The sequence below is a fragment of the Equus quagga genome, chromosome 5 (assembly GCF_021613505.1).
Source record: "Equus quagga isolate Etosha38 chromosome 5, UCLA_HA_Equagga_1.0, whole genome shotgun sequence".
In the NCBI taxonomy this organism is placed as follows: domain Eukaryota; kingdom Metazoa; phylum Chordata; class Mammalia; order Perissodactyla; family Equidae; genus Equus; species Equus quagga.
In genome coordinates, this window is record NC_060271.1 from 34930557 (window position 1) to 34957427 (window position 26871).

The 26871-nt window shown below is 49.0% G+C and overlaps 1 long non-coding RNA gene across 1 annotated transcript; it reads left to right on the forward strand.

The window, feature by feature from the left end:
- Window positions 1-2782: 2782 nt before the first annotated feature.
- LOC124240064 (uncharacterized) lies at window positions 2783-6512 on the forward strand. Its single transcript, XR_006888756.1, has 3 exons — window positions 2783-2856; window positions 3440-4151; window positions 5639-6512. It is a non-coding gene; the product is annotated as an uncharacterized LOC124240064 (long non-coding RNA).
- Window positions 6513-26871: the final 20359 nt, after the last annotated feature.

Sequence of the window (26871 nt, forward strand, 5' to 3'; positions counted from 1 at the left end):
GAACTTGGGCTCTGGCGAGAGTCGTCTGTGCCTCATTTCTACCGGGCGAGGGAACACAATGATCCTGAATTTGCAGCGCTCCGTGAGGGCTGGGAAAGAAGGAGGGAGAGCAGCCAGCACTCAGCAGGTGCCCAAGAAAGAGGGGACCTCTGGCATTGCTGCACAGACGTGCCAGTCTGGGGCTGGGGAGGGGGGACCTCACCTCTGGGCTGTGACTTGGGGATGCCAAGGATGGATGTCCGGGACGGATGTGTTCCCCCGCCCAGGGGACCTCAAGTGTCACGGTTAGATAGTCATTCCTTCAGGGTGACCATTGCCCTGCCCAACGTGGTTCCTTCGACGTGTAAGCGCTCCTCGTTGGAGGGGCGACTCGGGTCCCCAGAACTTTGGATGTGTGTTTGTCAGACTCTCTCCAGCCTGAGGAACAGGAGGGATGGAAAACCAGGGGGAAGAATGTGTCTGGGAGGTGGGGTAAGGAGTTGGTGAGAGCCCTGGAAGGTCTTTCCGGAAACCTGGATGTAATCTCTGGCCTCTGTCACCCGCCACCCTGCCCCCCGCCCGCCCCAGCCTCCCAGGAAGCAGTACTCTGGGGTATAGGTCTGGCTTCACCTCACACAAGCTGAGGGCTTTCAGGTAAGTCCCCTCACTTCTCTGAGCCTCAGTTTCCTCGTCTGCAATCCTGTGGTTGCACGCCCTGCCTCGCTGGACCGGGGGTAGGTACGAAGCTTCGAAGACTCGGTGCTTGTCAAGCACCCCACACCACTGCTGCACATAGTAGGACCCAGTGCATCTTAATTTCCCTTCCCAGCCCATCTCCCCTCTCTACAAACCACCTAAAAACCTGCTCTTGGGAAAAGATCTGTCTCATCAGGCAGTGAGTTCCCCATCATTGGAAAGACTGGAGAACCAACAGAGTTGTTGTAGAAGGACTGAGACAATCCTGGTTTCGGGCACTGAGTAGGTGCTTTATACATGTCTGTTGAGTAAATAAACAATTGTGATTCCTGTTTGGGGATAGAGGTTGTTCTAGAACATTGCTGAAACTCGGCCACACATCAGAATCACCTGAGGAATTGAAAAAATATGGGTGCCTCGTTCTCACCGCCGTGGATTCTGACTTAATTGGTCTGAAGTGCAGCCCGGGCACTGGTATTTTTAAAATCTCCCCAGGTGATCCCAAGTGCAGCCATGTTTGAGAATCAGAGCACCACGTTTCCTTCTAACTCCAAGATTGTAAGAATGTGTTATAAAGTCATTTACACTTTAGTATAAATTTAAGTCACGTTACCTCCGGCGGGCACTTCCGAAACACGATGTCCAGAGCTCACAACAGAACCACAAGGCACGTCCTGGTGACCTGGTTTTACAGTGAAGAAACTGAGACCAGAGGAAGAGGAGGGGGACTCGAGGTCACGTCACTAGTGAGTGACCCCTCGGTATCGTCCTTTTGGACAAAGGGACACATCGGTTGTCACTCCCAGGCAAGAGCTGCTCCCCAGAGCCCCCTTACAGCGCCCACGCGAGCCTGTAACAGAGCTGGCGGCCATCAGCTGATGGCTGGGTCATGACACAGCTGGGAGGCAGTCAGGGTCTGCGCCCCCAGCAGAACCATGCTGGGGAGCCCCCCGCCCTCTGAGGCAGGGCAGAAGCCTGCTGCCACCAGGTCCGGAGAGCCCACCCAGCCTCCTGCCAGAGGGGTCTGTGGGGACAGGAAGTTCCTCCAGGGCAGCTTGACCCGCCCCAGGAGGGAGCCAGGCACCCACGATTGTCGGTCAATGTCCACCAGCTGAGCTGAACTGAAAGAGGCCTTTTGGCAGGGGCAGTGTTGGGGGTTGAACTGTGTCCCCAAAAGACGTGTTCCAGTCCTAATGCCCAGTATCTCAGAATATGCCCTTCTCTGGAAACGGGGTCTTTACAGAGGTCATGGAGTAAGATGGGGTCCCCGGGACGGGCCCCAATCCAACGTGGCTGATGTCCTTCTAACAGGGTCGTTTGCACACAGGCAGACACGCTCAGGAAAGCCGGTGTGAAGACGGCAGTGTGAGGGAGCCATCGGATGATGCTCCTACGAGCCGAGGGGAGCCGAGGGGGGCCAGCCCAGACCAGGGCAGGGGAGGTGGGAGCAGGCCCTCCCTCAGAGCCCCCAAGCCTGCTTCTAGCCTCCAGAACTGTGAGACAAGACGTCTCTGTGATTTCAAGCCATTGTCTGGGGTTCTTTGTTGTGGCAGCCCTAACAAGCTGGGGCGTGGGACCTGTGCCCAGGGCCCTGCGCGCCGAAGGGCCCGGCTTGGTCGAATGCCCTGCGGTTGCCATCCTGAAATTCTCGATGACTTTTGAACAAGGGGCCTACATCTTCATCTTGCCCTGGGCCCTGCTAATGGTGTAGCCGGCAGCGCTTTCAGACCTCCCTGGCGAGACCCCGCCACAGGCCCAGATTTCTCCCCGGTGGTCAGGACCCAGCTCAGCACTCAGCTGTGAACTTGGCCCCAGCAGGGTGGGGGCCCGGGGTAGGAGCCCACTGGGCCTCTGGATGCCTCGTTTCCCCAAGGACCCGCTCAAGCTGGGCTTCCCCCATATGGCCCTGAAATCAGGGCCCCTGGCTGCCCTTGCCAACCGCAAGTCCGCCCGACTCTGAGCCAAGAGAAGATAAACGTTAGACTTTTGCAAAGTAGGTGGTTACCGGGAGCTAAGGGACCTGGCCGCCAGCCCGGCGCCCTGCCTAAAGCACCGCGACGTCTTCCACGTCGTGCTAACTCAGGTCACATCAGCCAGCATTTCTAGACTCCTCCCCAGGGCTCACCACCACGATTCCGCACAGAATGCTCAGTCAGTGCCTCCCGGGAGTTCGCCATCACTGTAAGGATCAGTTCCTTGTTTAAAAGACAAACTAACCCTCCTGGGAGGCAGCTCACCTGGTGGGGGGGGGCCGGGGGTGGCAGTTTGACGGGCAGCCTCTGCAGAGCTGGTGCACTTTGTCCCTCATGCCCAGTGTGGGATGAGCGGGATCCGCTCCTTAACCTGGTGGCCAGGGGAAGCCCCGGGCAGGGAGGAGAGAGAGACCGAGATGGGAAAGGGGCCTGTTTCTCTGGGATGCTGAGGTTCCAGCCAAAGCAATATCGTGGGTGCTCCCATTAACTCCCGGCAACAACGCCAGGACCAGAGAGAGAGATGAACTAAAGCCGGGATAATTGAGGGTCACAGCTAATCCCCAAATCTGACTTGAGCTCTGAGTTTCACAGCGCAGTAACTTTTCACCCGTGTGGGCTGGTGGGAATTCTCCTTTCTCTGGTGACCCGTTACAGCGGTTCTGGAGGAGGCGAGGGGCAGGACGGAGGAGGCAGGGGGGAGAATGGCCCCGGTGGTCGTGGTAGCCCGAGACCCAGCCCACCAGCCCTGAGGTCCCCCAGCCCAGACTGTCTTTCTTCCCTCCCTCCCCCAGCCATTCCTCCTGGGCGCCCTTGAAGACTCCAGCAGGCATCGCCTCCTCAGGGGCACCTGCCCTGATACGGCCATCACCCACCCCACCTTGCCGTGCTCCATCCCTTTACTCAACCCGTTTTACCAAGATTATCTATTTACCCATCTTTCTTCCCGACAAGACGTTGCATCCTTTCCAACTAGAGCCTTTTGGATTTCACATTTGGCTCCTGTGCCTCGTGTGGGACCTGGAGCAGAGGAGGACGTTTGCACTGAATCTTTCTGGGAGAGAACAGTTCAAGGAGGCAAGAGAAGAAACTGGAAAACCAGTGAGGAGGAAAACCATCCAAGAAAGCATGGTCAGACGTTGAACATACGGATGGATAAAGGAATGAATGGATTGATGAAGAAGAGAAAGATCTTGGGGCCCGGTGGAGACACAAGCCTAAACCCATTTTGGTGGTGGGGGGAGAGTTTGCAAGGGTGGAGAGCAGGCAGGTAATTTTCACCCTCTTCCTTTCACCAGGATCTCAGCAAATCGGAATGGAGGTAGCCCTGCTTGGGAGGAGCAGTCGGAGGCTGACATTTTTAGGGTAATCCCTGTGGTTCTTTGGGGCCAGTTCCTGGCGTGGACCCCGTGCCAGAAACCAGGGAAAGGAACACAACCCGCCACCCTCACTCCCGGAAGAGCTCACGCCACCCAGGGAACAAGGCAGCCGTGGCAGCTCGCTGGAGTAAGTTCCAGTGATCACCAGGAAGTTAAAGGCACCCCGGGGGGGTGGGTCAGCACCTTGATGCCGGTTTTCAGACTTCTTGGCGGGAAAGCCAAAACCCGCCTCAGAGCTGTCGGAGGCCTCACATACGCCCCCACCTTGGGCGGGGGGCCGGCACGTTTGGGGTGTGACTGGTTGGGGGCGAGGAGATGAATCGGAGGGCGGGGTCGTGTCCTTGGCACAGGAGGCACGGGCTGGGTTCACCCCTTCACCTGGCACACACCTGGGGCTCTTGTATTTTGGCTCAAACCAAGGATGGCGTCATCCATTCTTTCTGAATGATCATTAATTACCACTGAGAAAAAGCGCCGGCTATGGGATTTGGGGCTTTTCCCTCCTATTTCTTTCCTTTTCCTTTTAATGAGTGCAGTGTGATCCGTAGGGGCCTGTTCCCCTTTTTAGGGCAAGGCTGCTCCCCTTCCCTGACTCATCCGCCTGGCTCCCTGGCCCCCGAGCGGACACCGTGCCTGTTGAAGCTGTCCCAGGGACACCCCTCCCTCGGAGGGTGGCCCCCACCTTCGTGCTTGCGAGCCTGAGTCAGCAGTGATGTCACCCTTGGCTTGGTTCTCAGACAAGCACCTTCTTGCCTGGCCTGCTGGGTTCCCACTGGCACCCCAACTCCACCCTGCCCGTCGCGTGGGCCGGGACCCCGGGCAGGTGGTTAGTGACTGGAGCCGGGCTCCAGGCCCGTCTGCTCCTCATTGCCTTCACCTGGTCCTTACCCCAACCACTGGTGGCTGACGGCTGATTCTGGGCTAGGCTCTCATGTGAGGACCAGGTATGCAGGTAACGAAGGCCTGGTGCCTGGTGGGCCAGGGGAAATGCAATCAGAGATTTCCGTGCCCCGGACTATTTGTGCAAGGCTGCATGGCAGCACTGAGTGGAGAGCCCCAGAGGCCAGGGAAGGTGATGCTGGAAATGAATCTTGAAGGATATACCGGAAACAGAAGAGGGGAGGGAGCATATGAATCAGAAGGAACAGCATCAATCAGAGGGAACAGCATGTGCAAAGGCCCAGCGACATGTTTAGGGGAGCAAGAGCAGTTTTCATGATGACCTCAGGCAATGAGCGGGAAGGAGACCGTGCCTGGACAATGAGGGGCTCTATGCCACACTAAGGATCTCAGGCCAAGACCTTGGGGACCACGGAAGGGTTTGAGGTAGGGGAGTGACAGTTCAGTTTTCAGGGCAGTGATGCTGGTAGCAGGTAGGGAATCTGGAGGGAAGGTGGAGACAGGTGTCAGGAAGCCCAGGTGGAACCTGTCACAATAGTCCTGAGGAGATAGGGAGAGGTTCTGGATCAGGGCGTGCAGGGAGGCAGAAAGGAGGGCGAGGGTTTGGGGAGCTCAGGGCCCTGCTCCCTTGAGGCAGCAGGTGCTTATCTTAGCTGACAGTGGCCCTTCCTTGTTTCCAGCCTGAGTGCCTCTTCTCCGCGATGTCCCCCAAAGGTCGGCTTCACCAACGTGTCACCGCTTACATCACATGACGCAACGTGTGTTCACATCCACTCTCTTGTCTGCGTCTCCGCCGGCCCTCCTTCAGGCTGAGAGGAGACTGGGGCACCACTGGAGAGACGAGGGTGCGGGCAAGCAGAGGCCAGGAGGCTCCCCAGCTCTCCTGCTTCCAGGAGGCAGCTGGACTCCAGAGCAGGTCTCCCAGCTCTGGCCCAGTGCTGTCCCACTTCACTGCAGGGACTCACGCTCCCGCCCTCCATGGCAACCTGCACAGCAGGAGACAGGCCTCCTCGCATGCTGGGACAGAGCAGGCTTCTGAGTCAGACGACACAGTGGCAGGTCCTGGGTTTCCCACTCTCTGTGTGACTTGGGCAATAACTTGACTGCTCTGTGCTTTAAGTCTCTCACCTATCAAGTGGGGATATTCTCATCAGGTGGATGTGAGACTTCTGTGAGGTGGCACGTAGCCTGAACGTGGTCGATACAGCAATTCTGTATTATAATTGGGAACGAAGCCCACCGCCTCCCCTGGCCTGCCTCCAATTATCAGAGCACCTGAGGATTTTCGGCCGACGCCCTTCTCCTGACTCCAAGGTCAGGTCTACCAGGGTCTCAACGCCCACCTGCAAAGCGAGGACCTGTGTCTCCGGGAGTTCGCAAACGGCAGCTGCCCCAGTGCGGGACAAACGTCTGGTGGCTGGCTGAGCTGGTGCGCCTGCCTGGAAGGCCCATCAAGGTGCTCTGCGGCTGAGGGCTCCCGTGAAATGTCCATGTGCACTCTCGAGCCTGGCCTTGGGGTCAAAGCAGGCGCCTGTCCGTGCTTCTGTTTCTCTGCTCCCCCAGCCCCTACTGGGAAGAAGTGGGTGAAAATAGATACATAATAAAGTCACCAGCAAGAAGCATTTCTTTGTGTCGGCTGTAGGATGGGCACCCGGTACCCGGGTCACTAAGGTCCATCCCTTCATCCGTGTTTTGGTCTCTCTTAATAAGCTGAGCGAGGACTTGGAGGCAGTAACTCATCCACCCTCGATAAATATGCCAAAGAAATTGTTAGGCTCATATGATGCAGTACCGCACGTCCGTAAAAATGATGTCCTAGACCCGTATTCAGTAGCACGGAGCTGGGCCCACAGTATTTTGTTAAATGAAAGGAGACAGTTACTACACAGAATGTAGGACATAATCCTATTTTGGCAAGATATATATAGTGTCCATGCCCAGAAAGAGTCAAGAGAGAAATCACCGAAATGTCGACAGTCGATGTTTCTGGATGAAGGTTTACGGGCGATTCTCACTTTCTTAGCTCGCTCTCCACGGATTGTCTAGGACGGAGGTTGGCAAACTGGCCTGCGGGCCAGACGCAGCTGTGGCTTGTTCTCGTTCAGCCCGTGAGCTAAGAGTGGCGTTTACGTTTTTAAAGGGTTGTAAAAACAAATAAACAAAAACCAGAAGAATAGCTTATAGAGTGTGTACGTGAGCCACACAGCCCAAATGACTTAGGGACTTTACGGAAAAGTTTGCCGACACTTGGTCTAGGAAAAAAAATTAACGTTGGTGTGTATTACTGCTATAATAATGAAAACAGCAATTTTTTTCCTTTTTGGAAGGTAGCAAATTTCTCCTTAGCAAACAGAGGCGCCCACAATCACTGCTTCCTGTTCGATAACATACCTGTGGGCGGGGCGCTGTGCCAGACTCATCCCTCCCTCCCTCCTCCCTCCCTCCTCCTTTTCTCCTCCTCCTCTTCCATCTCCCAACTTTTCCTGAGCACCTGCTATGTGCCAGAGCCTCACCATCCGATGGGGACACAGACGTAGGAACTGGTCATCAGGACGCTTTGTTCTAAGTGCCACAGTGCACCTGTGGGAGGGTGGGAGGGTGCTCCCTGGAGGACTGAGCTTGGGGTCTCCTACAGTCACCTGGGAGCCAGGACAGGCCCTCAGAAAGGGGACTCAAAACACCAGCCCACCTAGGCCAGAGTCCCCCAGAGAGAGGTGACCAGGGGTGCTTTGGTGACCAAGAAGTGGCTTGTTGGAGTATTTCAAAAGTCCACTGTCAACACATGGAAAACAGAAGTGGAATGCTGAGGTGGCAGGGGATCGGGTGGCCAGAGGCTGCATGAGAGGGGCTCAGAAAGGCGTTCCTGGGGACGAGAAGGTTGTGAAGTGGGGGCCTGTAGGGGGTGAATGTGGAAAGCAGGGCAGCGCATGCCAGGCCAAGGAACTGGCTTCGGCCTGGGGGGATGGGGAGCCCCTGAGGGGCCCGAGGAGAGAGAGATGCTGGGGCAGCCTCACAAGGGCCGGGCAGAGTGGGGCAGGGCAGGAGGCAGGGAGGCTGGGAGGCTGTTGCAATCAGGCCGGCTCCTGCCCAGCCTGCTTCCTGCAGCCTCGTCCTGCAGGCCCACCCCTCCCTCCCACCCTGTCTCCTCACGACAATAGAGGGAATTGGGAAAGGACTGTGTGGGGCTGGGGAGGGAAGGCCGAGGGACACCCCTTCCTGCCTCTTACTCACTGGATCTAACTTTCAGTGCGTCTCTCAAGGCTGAGTCACGCTGAGATGAGCGCGCCTCTCCTGGCAGCCTGGAGAACTGAGGCAGCGAGGCTCCAACCTCAGGCCGCCTACCTAGGCCCTCTCCTGGGTGCTGGGGTTTGGGGACAGCCAAGCAGGCCAGGCCCAGCTGGGCCCTCACTCCCCCGCACGTCCCAAACACCTCTTAGCTCTTGGTGCAGAGTTAGATGCTGTGCTGGGGCTCAGAGCTGGGGCTCAATCAAGGCATGAATAATGCAAATCCCCCCTCTGCCTCTGTGTGACCTTGGGCAAGTCACTTCACCTCTCTGGACCTCAATTTCCTTATTCTAAAACAGGGATAACAAAATGATGTTCCACATGCAGACTGAACGCCACGATGCCCAGAAAGTACGTAGTAGGCTTGCCATAAGCATCGCTTCCCTCCTCTTCAGCTTATAAGGAAACTATGTGCTCTGCCCTCGAGGGTTTGCTCCTGGAGCCGGGACAGAGCGACACCCTGAGACAATTAGACCCACTGATGGAGCTGAATGGCATCATTGGACCCTGCCCTCACAGAGAGCAGTTTACACCCCAGACCTGTGTGGCTCCTTCAGGTCATGGAGGACGATGCTGTGGTCACATGGGACTTCTGGACAGTTCTTTGAACAGGCCAGGTCCCACTGCAGGCCTTGCACAGAGGTCCTCTCCCCCCGCAACTCTCCTTCTTGCCCCCCGCCCTGCCCCCACCCTCCTGAGATCAAAGCAGCGTCCACGGAGTGGTCACGCCTCCGCCCTCAGAATTAGCATAGGGAGGCCAGACCCAGTTTTTGCAACACCCCAGGGAGATTCTAATTATTCCAAGAGGTATCAGGAAACTCTCTAGGCAAGATTACATTTAATTCACTTTAATTAAAAAAAGAAATGACAGCCACCTGGCACTTTGGTGGGTGGAAAGAGGAGGGAGAATGCCTGGGAGTGAAGTCGACAGCCTGACGTCCCCACTCTCTCAGCTCCAAGGAGGCTCGGCCCCTCCTGGAAGGATGGATGGTCCCTCCTTGTGTGCCCGCAGGACCTGGAACTCCAGAGGAGCCTCGTCCCATTGCTTCGCAGTGACCGGGTCACATGCCTTTCTGTCCCATTGGACCGGACGCCGTCTCCATGGCGGCTCGTCTTCCAGCCAATTCTGCCCAGAAGGTTGGCGGTTTGTGGCACACGGATGTCAGACCAGACGTGAATGTGGGTCAGAACATCTCTCTTTATTCCCACAGTTCTTTCCTCCACAACAACTTTCTTGTTCCTCATGTTTTCACAGCTTTGCTGAGGTTTAATTCCCATTCCATAAGATTCACCCATTTAAGGATATAGTTCAATGAATTTCACTAAATATATAGAGTTGGGTGTCCCCACCCACAATCAAGGTTTAGTACACTTCCAGCACTGCCAAAATTCCCTCGTGTCCCTTTGCAATCTCCAGCCCCAGGAACCCTTGACATGCTTTCTGTCACTGTAGTTTGGCTTTTCCTAGAACTTCACAGAAATGAAATCAGACGGTGTGTGGGCTTTGGTATCTGGCTTTTTTTGCTTAGCATGTTTTTTGGGTTCATCCACATTGTAGCTTGTGTCAGTTTGTTCTTTTTTTATGATAGTCATGCGCCACATAACGAAGTTTCAGTTGATGGCTGACCGCATAGACAACGACGGTCCCATAAGATTAGCACCACAGACCCAGATGTGTAGTGGCTTATACCATCTAGGTCTGAATACACTCTATGATGTTTGCATAATGATGAGGTCGCCTAACAACGCGTTTCTCAGAATGTACCCCGTCATCAAGTGACCCATGACTGTGTTGCATGGTATTCCATGGTATGGATGCACCACATTTTGTTGAACTTTCTCCTGTTGAAGGACATTTGAGTTGGATCAATTTTTTTTAGATATCATGAATAATGCTGCTATGATCATTGGCGTACCAAATTTGATTTGGGTCTCTTTTAGATCTTCCAATCTCTTCTTAACAAGTTCAATCTTTCCTCTAGTTTTTGAGCATATGAAATGCAGTCATATTATACGTCTTAACGTCCTCTGCTAAGTCTAAGATCTGTGTCAATTCTGGGTCGGTTTCAACTGGGTTGGTTTTCCTCCTCATTATGAGCGGTATTTTCCTGCTTCTTTGCACGCCTAGTAATTTTTGATTGAACGCTTGACTTGTGAATTTTACCTTTTAAATATTCTGTATACCTATAGATATTCTTGAGCTTTTTTCTGGGACACAGTTAAGTTACTCAGAAACACTTTGATCCTTTTGGGTCTTGCTTTTAAGATTTATCAGTTGGGACCAGAGCAGCATTACTACCAAGTCAAGACCCTTCTGCATACCCCACCCAGTGCCCCATGAATTGTGAGGTTTTCCGGTCAGGCTGATGGAAACAGGCTCAGTTCTCAGCCCTGTGTGGTCTCTGGTTGCTGCTCCCTCTAATCCACTGGGATGGGCTCTTCTGTGGATTTGGGTGGTTTTCTCACAACTGTGCTCCAATCAATACTGCGATGCATATTTTATGGGGACCCTCTGCAGAACGCTGGGGCTCTTTCTCTAGGCAGCTCTCTCCTCTTGAATTCTTTGCCCTGAGACTCTAGCCACCCTTATCTCCCTGGACTCTCAGCTCTGTTTCGTCAACTCCATGGGCCTGCTGGGCTCCACCCAGCTTCCCCTCCCAGTGCTGCATCCTGGAGACTCATTCAGGGCGGTGAGCTGCAGTAACTACGGGACTCACTTCCATTGTTTCTGTCCTTTAGGGACTGTGGTCCTTTGTTGCCTGATATCCACAGTCTTGAAAACTGTTGTTTTTTATCTTTTGTCTGGATTCTCTGTTGTTTCAAGTAGGAGAGTAAATCCAGTCTCTGTTATTTCACTTTGGCTGGAAGTCACCCTGACTGTCCTTTTAACAACCGTAGGATCTGTAGTGATGTCCCTTTTCATTCCTGATATTAGTGATTTATGACTTTTTTGTGGGTCGGTCTAGCTAAAGGTTTACAATTGTATTGATCTTTACAAAGAATGAACTTTTAGTTTCTTTGATTTTCTTGTTTTCTATTTTATTAATTTCTGCTCTTCTCTTTACTGCTTACTTCCTTTCTTGTACTTACTTCAGGTTTAATTTGCTCTCCTTTTTCTAGCATCTTAAGGTGGGCAGTTAGATAATTATTTTTATACCTTTTTTCTTTTCTAGTATAAGCATTTAAAAATATAAATTTCCCTCTCAGCGCTGCTTGACCTGAATCCTGCACATTTTGTTATGTTGTGCTTTAATTTTCATTCAGGTCAAGATATTTGTCTAATTTCCATTGTGATTTCTTCTTTTGACCATGAATTATTTAGAAGTATATTGTTTAATTTCCACATATATGGGTGAATTTCCCATATTTCTTTCTGTTATTACTTTCTAATTTAATTCTCTTGTGTTTAAGGAACATACTCTGTATGATTTCAATTATCTCAAATATACTGAGACTTATTTTTGACCCAATACTTGGTTTATCCTGGTGAGGTTTCCATGTACATTTTAAAAGAAGGTATATTCTGCTTGTTGGGTGGAGTTTTCTAAACGTTCATTAGATTAGGTTTTTTGATAGTGTTCTTCACGTGTTCCGTATCCTCTCTGATTTTCTGACTGCTTTTCCTATCGGTTACTAAGAGAGGAGTCATGAAATCGTCACATGCTTAGGGGCATCGTTATCATATGCACATACACTTATAATCTTTATGCCATGTTGACCTTTTATCATTATGAAATCTTCCTCTGTCTACAGTAGTAACCCTTGATTTAAAGTCTATTTTGTTTGTTATTAACATGGTCAGTCCAGTCTTCTCTTGCTTCCGCTTGCCTGGTACATCCTTTTCCATCCTTTTCCATTCTTATAGACAGCATACAGTTGAATCTTGCCTCTTAATCTTAATCTGCTTTTTGACGGGAGGTTTAATCCATTCATATTTAACGTATTATTGACCTGGGTAGACTTGGTCTGCAATTTTGCTGTTAGTTTTCTACTTATCTCATCTCTTTGTTTTTGTTTTTTATTTTTTTGGTGAGGAAGATTGTCACTGAGCTAACATCTGTTGCCCATCTTCCTCTGTTTTATGTGGGATGCCGCCACAGTGTGGCTTGATGAGCGGTGCCAGGTCCACACCCAGGATCCAAACCTGCGAACCCTGGGCCGCCAAAGCAGAGCATGTGAACTTAACCACTTTGCCACCAAGCCGGCCCCTGTCTCAGCTCTTTGCTGTTCCTCTGTTTCTTCTATATTTTCTTCTTTGTGTTGAAGAATTTTGTGTGTGTGTGAGGAAGATTGTCCCTGAGCTAATATCTGTTGCCATCTTCCTCTTTTTTGTATGTGGGACACCACCGGAGCATGGTTTGATGAGCGATGTGTAGGTCCATGCCCAGGATCCAAACCCATGAATCCCGGGCCTCTGAAGCGGGGTGCATGAACTTAACTGCTATGTCCCCTGGCCGGCCCCCCAGTTTTTAATTATATAATGATTCTCTTTTTTGACATCTTTTATTGGCTTTTAGTGGTTGTTGTAAGCATTGCAATATGCATCTTTACCTTATCATAATCTAATTCAAATTAGTGACGACTAACTTCCACCAACTTTGCACAGCATAACTCAATTACCCACCAACCTTTGTGCTGTTGTCATCGTACATATTACATCTATGTTATAAACCCAGTAATATGGTGTTATAATTTTTGCTTTAAACATTCCTATATCTTTTAAAGAAATTAAGAAAACAAAAGACAAAAATATACCACATAATTACCAATTTCAGTGCTTTTCATCCCAACATGTGGATCTGGATCAGGTATCATTTTCCTTTCATTTGAAGTTTTTGTTTAGTTTACCTTTAGTTTTTTATTGTAATGCAGATCTGCCAGCAACAAATTGGCTCAGTTTTTATTCATCCGTAAATGTCTTTATTTCACCCTCACTTTGAAGGATGGTTTTACTGTGTGGAGAATTCTTTGTTGAAAAGTTTTTTCTTTCAGCGCTTTGAACAGATCATTCCAATGTCTCCCGGCCTCCATTATTTCTGGCGAGGACTCAGCTGCTTTCCGTACCCTTGTTCCCCTATATGTGATGCGCTGTGTTCCTCTTGCTGCTTTCAAGATTGTGTCTTTGTCTCTTAGCAGTTTGACTCCGAGGTACCTACATGTGATTCTCTGTGTGTTTAGCTTTCTTGTTGAGTTTCTTAGGTCTGTTAGTCAATGCTTTCCACCAAATTTGGGAAGATTTTGGCCATTATACTTCAGGTATTATTCTGTCCACTTCTTTCTTTTCTCTCCCTCTAAGGCTACAATTAAACATGTATTGGAATGCTTGATATTATCCTGAAGATTTCTGAGATTTGTTTGTTTTTTTGTTTGTTCTTTGGTGAGGAAGATTGGCCCTGAGCTGACACCTGTGCCAATCATCCTCTATTTTGTGTACGGGACGTCACCAAAGCATGGCTTGATCAGCAGTGTGTAGGTCTGTGCCTGGGATCCGAACCCGCAAAACCTAGGCTGCAGAAGTGCAGCACATGAACTTAACTGCTAATCCACCAGGCTGGCCCCTGTTGATTTTCCCTCAATATTTTTTCTCTGTGTTTTTCAGTCTGGAGAATTTCTACTGATTTATCTTCAAGTTCACTATTTCTTTCTTCTATTTTCTCATCTGTACTATGGAGCCTATCTGGTGATTTTTAAAGAATTTTCGTTATGTTCTTTCTAGCTCTAGAATTTTTATTTGCTTTTTAAACAGTTTTAATTTCTCTGTTGAGAATTTCTATTTATTCACTCCCTCCTGGTATATTTTCCCTTAATTCTTTGAAACATATTCCTTTAATTATTTGAACATATTTATAATAGCTTTTTTGAGGGTTTTTTGGTCTATATTCAACATCTGGGCCTACTCAGAGTCAGTTTCTATCAGCTGCTTTTCTTCCCCTTACATGGGTCACACTTTTCTGTTTCTTTGCATGTGCAGTAATTTTGGGTTGAAAACTGCACATTGTAGATAATACATTGTGGCGACTCTAGGCTGTTTTGTTTTTCTGAAGTTGTTGAATTTTTTGGTTTTAGTGGTTAATTAACTTGCCTGGACTCCCACTGAAAACTCTGTCTCTCCCACAGTGTGAAGCTACTAATATTTCTACTCATTTTTATTTTTCCTATTTTAGCTCAGCTCCCTAGGGGTCTCTCCTGTGTCTGAATAGTTCAGGGCCAGGCAATGATTGGGAAGGGGTTATGCCCAGATACCTCAAGCCAATAAGGATTTAACCCTTTGCCACCTGTGCTCTGGGTGGGTTGAGGTGCTCATTCAAAGGTTCCAGTTTCAGGCATGCTAAGAAGAAGAGGGAGAAAGCTTCCAAGTGTCCCCTGGCTTTCAGTTTTCTCTGCGTGCTCTGGGGTCTCCCACATTGATGCTTGGTTTAGCATTCAGCCTAAGATGTGGGAGGAATTTGTTGGCGTGGACCTTCTATGGGGCATAGAGTTCTCCAGAGAAACAGAAGAATAGAATATGTAGATATAGATATATAAGAGGAAACTTATTATAGGAATTGGCTTACCCAATTATGGAGGCTGGGGAGTCCCGCAATCTACCAACTGCAAGTCAGAGAACGAGGAGAGTTGGTATAAGTCATGCCAGGTCTGAAGGCCTGAGAACAGGGGAGCTGATGGTATAAGTCTGAGTCCAAAGGACTGAGAACCAGGCGTGTTGATGTCTGAAGGCAGAAGATGATGTCCCACCTCAAGCAAAGAGCGCAAACTGGCCCTTCCTCTACCTTTTGCTCTATTCAGGCCCTCAGTGCACTGAAGGATGACCACTTAGGTTGTTGAGGGCGACCTTCTTTACTCAGTCTAACAATCAAATGCTAATTGCTTCTGGAAACACCCTCATGGGCACACCCAGAAATAATGTTTTACGAGGTATCTGGGCATCTCTTAGCTCAGTGAAGCTGACACATAAATTAACCATCGCATGCGGCCCTCTGACTTTCAATATCTCCCTGTTAAGTGTGCCATCCTTGAGCCATGGCCACCACCTTTGACCTGCGAAGCTGTGGGCTTTTGCTCCCCTTGCCAGGAGAGACCCGACACCCCCAGGCACGAAGTCCACAAATTCACTGTTCCTGCTCTCTGTAGCAGTTTTCCTGAGTAAAGACTTGTCACGTCGTTACCTGTCCTTGGTCATTTTCCAGTGCTCTGTTAGCAAAATAATTTTGTCCAGTCTTATGCTTGTTTTCTGTGGAGGAGAATTGCTTAGCGTCCTCATGCTGACGTTACTGGAAATCTTGCCCTTTGTGTTTCTTCAGGATTTTATTTTATTAAGCAACTAAAACAAGTTCATCACAAATATTTAGAAAATAAGATAACTTTTTCAAATCATGCATAATCTATTGCCTAGAGATAATTGCTGTTGACATTGTAGGTATATCCTTTCATATCTTTTAAAACATGTGCATTAAAAAAACAAAAAATGGGATAATTTGATATATACTTTTTTGTGGTAAAATACACATAACTAAAATTTGCCATTTTTACCATTTTTAAGTATATAGTCCTGTGGCATTAAGGATGCTCATGTTGTTATGCAACCATCACGAGCTGTCTCTAGAACTTTTTTATCTTCCCCAACTGAAACTGTGTATCCATGAAACAGCAACTCTCCATCCTGCCCCCCAGCCTCAGGCAGCCACCGTTCTACTTTCCGACTCTATGAATGTGACCACTCCAGGTACCTCACATAAGTGGAATCATACAATATTTGCCCTTTTGTGACTGGCTTATTTCACTTAGCATAATGTCCTCAAGTTTCGTCCAAGATGTAGCAGGTGTCAGAATTTCCTTCCTTTAGGCTATTCCACTGTGTGCATATACCACATTTTGCTTATCTATTCATCTTACGTCGTTTCACGTTGAGGTTGTTTCCGCATTTTGGCTATTGCGAATGATGCTGCCATGAACATGAGTGTACAGATATTGGTTCCAATTCTTTTGAGTATATACCCCAAAGTGAAATTGCTGGATCACATGGTAATTCTGTTCAATTATTTTTTTTTAAGATTTTGTTTTTCCTTTCTCTCCCCAAAGCCCCCCGGTACATAGTTGTATATTTTTAGTTGTGGGTCCTTCTAGTTGTGGCATGTGAGACACCGCCTCAGCATGGCCTGACGAGTGGTGCCATGTCCGCGCCCAGGATCCAAACCAGTGACACCCTGGGCCGCCGCAGCAGAGCGCGCAAACTTCACCACTCAGCCGCAGGGCCGGCCCCTCTGTTCACTTTTTTGAGGAATCACCATACTGTTTTCCAAAACGGTTGCACCAGCAATGCACAAGGAGTCCAATTTCTCCACATCCTCACCGACACTTGTTATTGTTTATTTTTTAATTTTTGATAATAGTTTTCCTAATGGATGTGCAATGGTATCTCACTGTGATTTTGATTTGCATTTCCCTAATGATTAGTGATATTGAGCATCTTTTCATGTGCTTAGTGGCCATTTGTATATCTTCTCTGGAGAAATGTCTAATCGCATCCTTCGCCCATTTTTAATTCAGATTGTTTTTTGTTGTTGTTGAATTGTAGGAGTTCTTTATATATTCTGGATATTAATCCCTTATCAGATATATGATTTGCAAGTATTTTCTCCTATTCCACGTTTTGCCTTTTCACTCTGTTAATGGTGTTTTTTGATGTACAAAAGTCTTTACTTTTTTAAATTTTATTTTATTATTTTATTTTTAAACTCAATTTACTTAAACTAAAAAGAAAACAAAAATGTTTTAAATTTTGATGAACTCCAACTTATCTATTTTTCCTTTTGTCGCCTGTGCTTTTGGTGTCATATCCAAGAAGTGATCGCCAAATGCACGTCGTAAAGCTTTTCCCCTATTTTTTCTTCTAAGAGTCTTATAGTTTTAGCTCTTACATTTAGGCCTTTGATGTATTTTCAGTTAATTTTTGTATATAGTGTACGGTAAGGATTCAACTTGATTTTATTTTATTTTGTTTTATTTGCATGTGGATATCCAGTCTTCCCAACACCATTTGCTGGAAAGACTGTGCTTCTCCTATCGAATGATCTTGGCACTCTTGTTGAACATTATTTGACCACTTACCTGAGGGTTTATTTCTGGCCTCTCTACTCTATTCCACTGGTCTATACGCCTGTCTTTATGCCAGTATCATACTATTTTGATTACTGTAGCTTTGTAATAACTTTTGAAATCAGAAAGTGTGAGACCTCCCGCTTTGAGATTCTTTTTCAAGATTATTTTGGCTATTCAGGGTCCTTTAAGATTCATATGAATTTTAGGATGGACTTTTCTATTTGTGCAAAAAATATTGAGACTTTGATAGGGATTGCCTTGAATCTATAGATGATATACACCATTTTTCAACTATCGTTTTTCACAAAATATTATGAATATATAAACAATATATCATGAATATCTTTTATGTTCATAATATGCTTCAGCAACATCATTTGTAAAGGCTGCATAGTATTCCACTGTGTGGATATATTATAATTCATTTAATTATACTCTATTGTTCAGCGTTTAGGTTATTTCCCATTTTTGATACTATAAAGAATGCATGATGACCATTCTCGTACATTATTATCGTTTCACATATGGCCTTTTGTATGTGTGGGGTTATCCCTGAGTTTTGACTATAAAGAGAATAGTGGCGTTGAGAAGGAACTTGAAAAACTATTTTGTTGTGCCTCCTCCGTTTTACAAATGGAAAACCAAAGGCTCCCAAAGCATCAGCGATCTGTGGCTGGTCGTGCAGTAGCTATGGCTGTGCCTGAGTCTTAGCTCCATCCAATGAGCAGCTACCAGAACTTCCTTCATGGGCAAAGTAGGGTAACAATATTCACCGCACTGGGCAAATGAGGCAGCTCTGAGCCCAGCGCAAAACAGACATTTATTAATATTCTTCCTCTCGTTCCTCTGAGCATGCCTGGAACGAGAGCCCAGGGTCTTTCTGGATCCTGTCTTTCTCTTACTGCAATGAGAGCCCAAGACACTTTCTAATTCTGTCGCCTTTCTTTCAGGGAAGGAAAGCAAATCCTTTCTTTCTCTTCCTTCTATATATCTAAGCACAGCGCTTATTACTTTAATTAACTAATTAACATTTATATTAACTATATAACATGTTTTATTTATATTAATTTATATTTTATGTAATATAAAATTATAGTTTATATGAATGATTTGCCAGGCATTGTTCTAAACACTTTTTGAATGTTACTTCATTGAACACCTTCTAGCTGAGAAAATGAAAACTTGCATGGACTGGGAAAGTGCACATCCGACGGCCGTTTGTCGGTCTGGAACGATGACACGGATATGTTGCAGCTGTAAAATGTCATGACAACCCACTTCCTTCAGTGACGACTGCTTTGTTACTCACCGAGAAACTTTGCTCCCTAAAATCATAGGCTGCCGGGAGCTTTTCTGCTTGAGATTCCATCGGTAGGAATTTTGGAGAAGGACGGAATGTAAGAATGAAACACACAACTCTCACACTGAGGATGTAAGTCACTTTGACACAGAGAAGCTGCCCTGACTCCCACCCAGTGCGGGGCTCCAGACAAGGGATTTCTGAACACAATATTCCACGTCTATCTTAACTCTGCGGTTGCAAGGAGACAGGACTCTGGGTCCACTTTCAGTCCTAACTTGATGTCGATCCCTTTACACACAGCCCTGCTTTACTTTGAGGCTATCAAAACACCGCTTCGACAACAGTCCACCCAAATGCCACCCTTCTCCAAACTTGTATGGGAACTCTATCTTCTCCTTTGTTTCGTTCCTTTGGTGTGTGTTTTCTCTTATTGCGATGGGTTGATAAACTGGACTTTGTTGGCCTATATCTTGTTCTGGATGACCGCTTGATTGGGTTGGGACATGACTTTTAAGCCTCAACCCCAAGAAACCTGGGCTGCACGTCACCCCTAGTCCAGGGCTTCTCAAACTTGAGCGTGCGTCAGCATCACCTGGAGAGCCTGGTAACGCACAGACAGCTGGCCCCCACCTCCCAGAGGCTCTGATTCAGTAGATCTGGGTGGGAACCCTAGAAGCTGCATTTCTAGCAAATTCCCAAGTGATGCTGATGCTCCTGGTTCCAAGGGACTACACTTTGCAAACACCGCCTGAACCAACCTGCGTCATCTTAATATAATAGCATTGTAATGATTAAGTGACAAGTGTATGAAGAAGAAAGTTCTGGATTTGGCATATAGTAATTGCTCAATAAATGTAAACTATTACTATTATTTTTCAATGAACGACTCAGGTTCTCAAATAATCCAGCATCCATCCATTCTTTCTTCCAACACAGTGACAAGCTCACTCTTGGGGTCCTGGGAGCTTACAGTCTTGGGGACAGATAGACAGCCAGCCAATCACAACACATGGCAGAATAAAATAAGCTCCTTGCACAGATGTTGAAAACACAAAATCGGAGTCATACTATAAATATGTAATTCTGTATATTTTCCCCACCAAGTAGTTCTATCACAAACATTTCACCGTGTCATTATTTGAAAACCTCCCAAGCCAGACATATTAGCTTCTGTCGATGCTGAATTCTGTTTAACATTCCGTTGTTGGACATTTCGTTTCTTCCAATGTTACTAACATAACTCACTCTCTTGTGAGAGTGTCTCAACTATTTGTCAGAACCACAGATGACTTCTTTAGGAAAGAGACCTGACACGGGGAAATGATCGGGGCAAAGGGCATGAACTTTTAAAAGCTGTTGTCCAGTTTCTCTCCATCTTGGAACAGAAAGGTTGCCGTAAAAGTTTCCAGATGGCAACCTCTGTGTTCCTTTCAGCAGATTCCCATGATTCTAAGCACCGAGCAAAGATGACAGGGTCCCAGCAACAGATGCAGAAGATGTTCACCGTCAATCTTTGCCTTTCACTGCTCCGCTACGTGCTGGCCCGGATTCTCCTGGCATCCGTCTCCCCTTTTCTTCCTTGGTTAGACAGCAGTCTTGGGCCCGGGTTTGCAGCTTCCTTTACCGTCCCTAATGGTGCATGAATTGTTTTATGGGTTTCCAGTGAAGTGTAAAGCTCTGGGAGGGAAGTCATTTCCTGGTGACCTTTATTTAACCCAAGGCTTGGCTGAAGTTTGAATAAACTGAGGCAGGCGTTAATAGAGCACCAAGTGGGTAAGCCTATGGCCAGCGCTCATTTAAAATAAATCACTCTTCAAAGGGAGTAGCCACCTCACCATCATCGCCACAGATGAACCAGCCTTTCCTGTGTGTAGAGCGTCCGTGTGGGCACCCCGTGCCCTCCCTGCCCCATGCATCTACCTGCTCAGTCCTGCCCTTGCTTCTAAGGACTCATGCCAACCCCATGGGAGAAACACCCCCAGGTGCCCACAGCCCACACTTGGTCCACCCCTGAGAGCTGCACCGGGCACAGCTCATCTCTCTCAATACACCTATTGTTGGTCCATTTCACAGCACAGAAACTGAGGCTGGGAGCAGAGTGGGAACTTGCCCAGAGGAGAAAGCAGCAGAGCCCGTGTTGGAAATCGGATCGCCTATGTCCAGAGGCCAGACTGACTGCCCCATGTCAGTCCCGCAGGGTCATCTGCGGACTGCATGCTCTGCCCAGAGTCTTTCCCCACTGCTGATCGTTTGCATCACATTTGGGGCGGGTGTCCACACGTCTGTCTTGTTTTATTATTTTCTCGTAACTCGGTCGCCTGACTCGCTGTTCTCCAGGCCACCCGGGCTTAGCACAGGTGGCTCAGAGGGGCTTGAGGATGTCTCTTTTGCTCTTCCTTTTCTTTCCTATTCCTTCCTTCTTCCATCCTCTTGTTCCTGGAAGGAACAATTTTGGGTAAGTACACCTGTTTCAAGAAAATATATCAAGGAGGGGGAAACGTCTTCCTTCCACCCTTGTAGTTCAGCTTTTCTTAGAAAGACCTCAGTTGTCCAGATCACCCTTCCCCTAAACCCGCTATGATCTTAAAGAAAGCAAGAGCAATTCTAGGCAGTTCAACATTTAACATTCATAAAAGTTGACTGAGCAATTTCAGCTGGGCAGGCCACACCAGGAGTTCCCTGTAACGAGCACCATCCCGCTGCCCCTTCTTTGTTCCTTCCTCCCATGTTTACTGGGCGGCCTCCCTGGGCTAAACGCCCGGCTGGGGACACATGGGGAGGTAGGCAGCCCTGGCTTCCTTGGCGGTCCTCACGGGGCCAGGATGACAGGTGCTAACTGTCAAAGACGGCCCAAGGGGCAGTCACTGGTCAGCATAGTCTCTCTTTTTTTCAGCTTTATTGAGGGTATAATTGACAAATAAAATTGTAAGATATCTAAAGCGTACATGGTGATGATTTGATATATGCATGCACTGTGGAAGGACTCCTCCCGTGTGGTTAATGAACACATCCATCATGGATATATATTTTTGGCAAGAACATTTAAGTTCTACTCTCTTCACAAATTTCTGTTACGTAAGACAGCGTCATCAACTCCTAGTCAACGTGTTGTCCATTAGGGCCTCCGGTCTTACTCATCTTAGAGCTGAAAGTTGGTCCCCTTTTACCACCTCTCCCTATTTCCCACACCCCCCAGCCCCTGGCAACCACCTTTCTACTCCGTTTCTATGAGTTTGGCTTTTTCTTTTTGTTTTTTTTTTAGAGTCACGCATAAGTGACACCCTGAAGTATTTGTCTTTCTCTGTCTGGCTTATTTCACTTAGCACAATGTCCTCAAGGTCCATCCACATTGTCACAAATGGTGGGATTTCCTTCTTTCTCGTGGCTGAGTAGTATTCCATTGTATACATGTATATACACCACATCTTCTTTCTCCATTCGCTAGTTGACGGACATGGAAATTAAGTTTCCGTGTCTTGGCTGTTGTGAATAATCCTGTAATACATATGAGAGTGCAGACGGCTCTTCAATATCCTGTTCTCGTTTCTGTTGAATGTATACCCAGCAGTTGGATGGCTGGATCATATGGTATTTCTATTTTTAGTTTTTTGAGGAACCTCCATCCTGTTTTCCATAGCGGCTGCACCAGTTTGCATTCCCAGCAACAGTGCACGAGTGTCCCCTCTTCCCCGCATCCTCACCAACACTTGTTATTTCTGATCTTTTTGGTTAGTCATCCTTGCGGGTGTCGGTGATAGCTCATTGTGGTTTCAGTGTCCATTTCCCTGCTGATGAGTGATGCTGAGCACCTTTTCATGCACCTGTTGGCCATTTGTACATCTTCTTTGGAAAAACGTCTCTTCAGATCCTCTGCTCATTTTTAAATCAGATTGTTTGGTTTTCTTGCTATTCAGTTGTGTGAGTTATTAATATGTTTTAGGCATTAACCCCTCATCAGAAATAATGTCATTTGCAAATATGTCCTCCCATTCTGTAGTTGCCTTTCATTCTGTTGATGATTTCCTTTGCTGTGCAGAAGCTTTTTACTTTGATGTAGTCCCGCTTGTTAATTTTTGCTTTTGTTGGTGTCAAATCCAAAAAAAAATCACCACCCTGCGTCAGGGAGCTTACTGCCTGTGTTTTCTTCTAGGCAGCGTATTCTTTATGAGGCAGGTATTGCCAGGATCCCGGACTGAATCTTCTGCTCCCAGAACGAAACGACGAGAACCATCGACGGTGTGTGATTTATTCTCTGGCAGCCACCCAAGGCTCCCACTGCTCCTCCTCAGCTACCACCTGGTGGCCCCTGCACGCCGTGTCCTGTGGAAGACACAAGCTGGGTTCACAGGGAACTCCCGTGGGAAACTCCTGTTCTGTGCATTCGGCTGATGTTTTCTGTTGCTAAAATCAAACCACAGTAGTGCTTGCTCAAATCACGGGAAAAGAAAACTAAGGGATAGAATATTTTCAGTTATCAGTTTTTCCATACCTACCGTCTTTTGTCTACACCATAATTGAGCGGATGATAGCATCTGATTTAGCCACAAATTAAGTTTAATCCACTGATATTTCATAATGTTCTCCGCAAAGCCACTTGAACACGCTGGGTAACGGCTGGCCTGAACTGTCAGAGCTGGAAACTGCCCTCAGGGGCTGCAGGCTGCCTACGGATCCCCACCCTTCCTGTGTCTGCAGCCCCAGTATGCGCACGCTCCCCCTTGGCCCTCAGCCCACTGCTCTGGGCACGCTGTCCTTCTCCCGTGCCCGGGACAAGCCATGGTCGGCCTCTCTGCAGGCGCTTAGCTCACGGCTTCGCTCTGCCTGGGTGATGCCTGGTCACAGTTTCCATCTCCCACCCAGTTATGGCTCCTTCAGGAGGCCCTCCCTGTCCCCATCCATGCCCAGTCCAACTGGGTCAAACCCCCATTATAGGCTCTTGTAGCACCACACAACTCAGCTGTATAATCACAGCTGTATTTTAATATTCATTTATGGGATCATTTGATTCATGTCTGTGTCCCCCATCAGCACGTGAGCCTTCCAAGGGTAGGGAGTGGGAACCGTGTGTGTGTACATGTGTGTGTAAGAGAGAAATTGCTAATGTGTGCATTGTGCACATAGGCGTGTTTCCTTTCCATCATTTCCACTGTGTCCAGCATGCTGCTTGCACACATTAAGCACTTAGTACATGTTTGTTGATTGAATAAGTGTGGTGCTGTGTATTGCTTTAGAATCCTTTTGGTGGTGGTGACTTTGTTTTACGAACAGAGAATCTGAAGACCAGAGAGGTGCCTGGTGTTAGCCGAGGTCCCACAGCTGGAAAGGGGCAGAGCTGGGATTGGAGGCCAGGCCTCTGACTCAGCCCAGTGCCCTTTGCACTACTCTACGCTGCCAGCTTCCCTTGAGGTTTGGTGGGTTAAACAGAGGCTTCAGAGAAAATTTACCGTAAGACAGAGTGTTTACCAGGATGACCTCACCTCGGTGGCAGTGAAAGGCTTTGCAGAAAAGAGCTGGAAAGAAAATACCTTTGCAATGAATGAGCTGGGCCAGCCGGGCTGGGGCTGACTCACGGAGCAGTTTTCACTTTATAAGGACTTTATGGGGCCCCCTGGGCGTGCCTCTCGCCTGAGTCCAGGGCTGGGAGAGGGTGAGCGGGGAGAGTGCAGGTTGCAGGGCTCTCGGCTCAAAACCACGGCTCTGCCAGCTGGGTGTCCCGGCTCTTGCCTCCCCCTCCTCAAATGTGCCTCCCCCTCTGTCAGGAACCTGTCTCTCCAGGCTCCTGTATAAACCGGCTCATGTTAATAGCACCCACCCAAATTCCAGTGGGTCTGGCCGCCAGCCGCCCCTCGGGACGTCTGGCCCCTGCAGAACCTCCCCTGGTCGTGTCTGGGAGTCCCAATGCACCTGCCGAGTCCCGAGAACTCACCAAACCCCGCCACGTCCACCCCCAGGCCCTGTCCAGTTGTCCTTTCTTTGTTGCCACCCCTCCCCTCTTCCATGCCTTTTGTCCTTGAACTCACTGAGGAGGCCTGGCCGCAGGGGCCGGTGCCATCTGTGGAAATGTGCAGATTCGTGCCAAGAGCTGTATTCCAAAGCTTCCCCCTTCCTGGGCCCCTGGTGCTGTGCTCTTGGCAGAAGGAGGGCAAGGCTCGCTCTGACCACTCTCGGTCCCTGCACTCTGCCAAGGCGCCGCTCATAGGGCACACGTCCTTACGACATGGCCCCGACCCCATTTTCCCTCCTCTGCATCCAAATGACCCTTTCCTCCTCTTACTGGCCACCCCATCAGACTAGCCTGACCTGGGTTTTGATTCTCGGCAGTGAGAACTGGGGAGACCCCCTGCCACTTCCATGCACGCCTAATATTTCCCACAATCACCTGCGGAGGTTGGATCACCACCCACGCTTTTCAGAGATGGAGAAGCTGAGGCTCAGAGAGGTGAGACATCCGCTCACATCTCACAGCCGGTGGGGGGCGGGGGGCGGCGGACAGCAAAGGAACAGGCCTCTCAGGTCCCTCTCTCCTGCATTCATCACCACGGCATAAGGCTTGCCCTTTGACCCCAGACTGCTGCAGAGGTTGACGTCCGGGATCAGGCAGAGAAGGACCTACAATGAGAACCTTAGGAATGCAGGAAGACCATCTCAGGAATTCCTGGCACCTGCCAGCCACTGATGGAGATAGCTTGGGGTGACATCACCCGTCGGTAGATGCATGCCATCATCTGCATGTTTGTGCTAGGTCAGAATGGGATAATGATTAAGCCAGAGGCCGCGGGCTTGGAAGGTTAAGGAAGTGTGGATTTTGACCCAGGGCCACAAGCTCTCTCAGATGAGAGGGAGGACAGCAGGGAGCTGGAGCACTGACCCAGGTATCCCCCAGCCGCCAGTGTCCACTGCCGAGCTTCAGCGGGGCCAGCAACAGACTGTGGCTTTGGCGTCAGGCAAGCAGAACTGCATTCCGTCCCGCTTCTGCTGTTTCCTAGCTGTGGACCCTGGGCATGTTCCCTACCCTTCCCGAGCCTTGGGTTCTCTTCTGTAAAATGAGGATGTCAACCCCCTACTTCCTAAGGGGGTGGAGAAGATTACCTGAGACAAAGCAGGTAAGACTTTGCAGGTAGCGGATGCTCGATAAATGTAGATTCCCCACCTCTCTTCGCCACCTGGAATATCCGCTAATTTCCATCGGCTTTGGAGAGAGACAAACCCGAGGCTGGAATTCCACCTCTGCCATTTCCTGGCTGGACCTGGAGAAAGTTGTTCCCCTCCCTGAACCCCAGCTTGTCTGCAGTAATGAGGACGGCGACAGTAACGGGCATGATGGTAGGGTTTGGAGCAAAGTTCAAATTCGATGGTGTGTAATGACATCTAACGTTTATCAAGCTCTTGGCTAAGTGCCAGGGCCTGGAGCGGAGCCCGAGTTTCTGCATCTCCAGCCAGCTCTTGGTGGTCCTGAGGCTGCTGATCCAGCGACCACCCTTTGAGTAGTGAGGCGACAGATGAAGGTCAACAGGATTGTGGGGGCATCTGCGGGAAGACTTGTAAGTGGGCTGTTGCCTTCAGGATGGTACCAGATTGAGAACAGAACTAAAGATTCTCTGGCAATTAATTAAACATATCGTTGCTGGGTGGGGGATCAGTGCCTGTCCCCTTGGAGCCCTCGTGCAGGGGTGAGACCGACAGGCGCCTGGTACAACCCAAACCACAAGGACTGTGGATGCCTGAGCGCAGGCCACCCTGGATTCCAGGTCAGGGCCCTCGCCGGCCCAGAGGTCGGGCAGGCTGAGTGCAGGGGAGCGCCTCGAGCTGGGCGTCCAAGGATGAGGAGGAGGCAGGCGGAGCAGGGTGAGGGCAGTGTTGAGGCAGGTGTGGTGTGGGACACAAGAGTCACACGGGCACGCACCAAGGACATAGTCCATCTCTGTGTCATTGCTTTACAGCCTCATCTGGAGGAAAGCTCCCAAGCTAGGGAGGCAAGGACAGCTGAGATCACAGCGCTGCCATTGACACGCTGCGTCACTGATATGCTGTGTGATCTTGTCCAGGGACATCCCCTCTCTGGGCCTCAGCCTCCTCTTCTGTAAAGTGGAGGTGATCTCCCTATGCTGAGTGCTTTGGAGAGGTGGAGGGGGAAAGGAGAACCCGGTGGTGTCTGGCTCCCAGCCGCTGGTCAACCACTGTGAATTCTTGCCCTGGAAACACAGAAATCTGAAGTCCAAGCACAGGGCTCCTGGTCTCCCAGCAGCTTCCACGGCAGGGG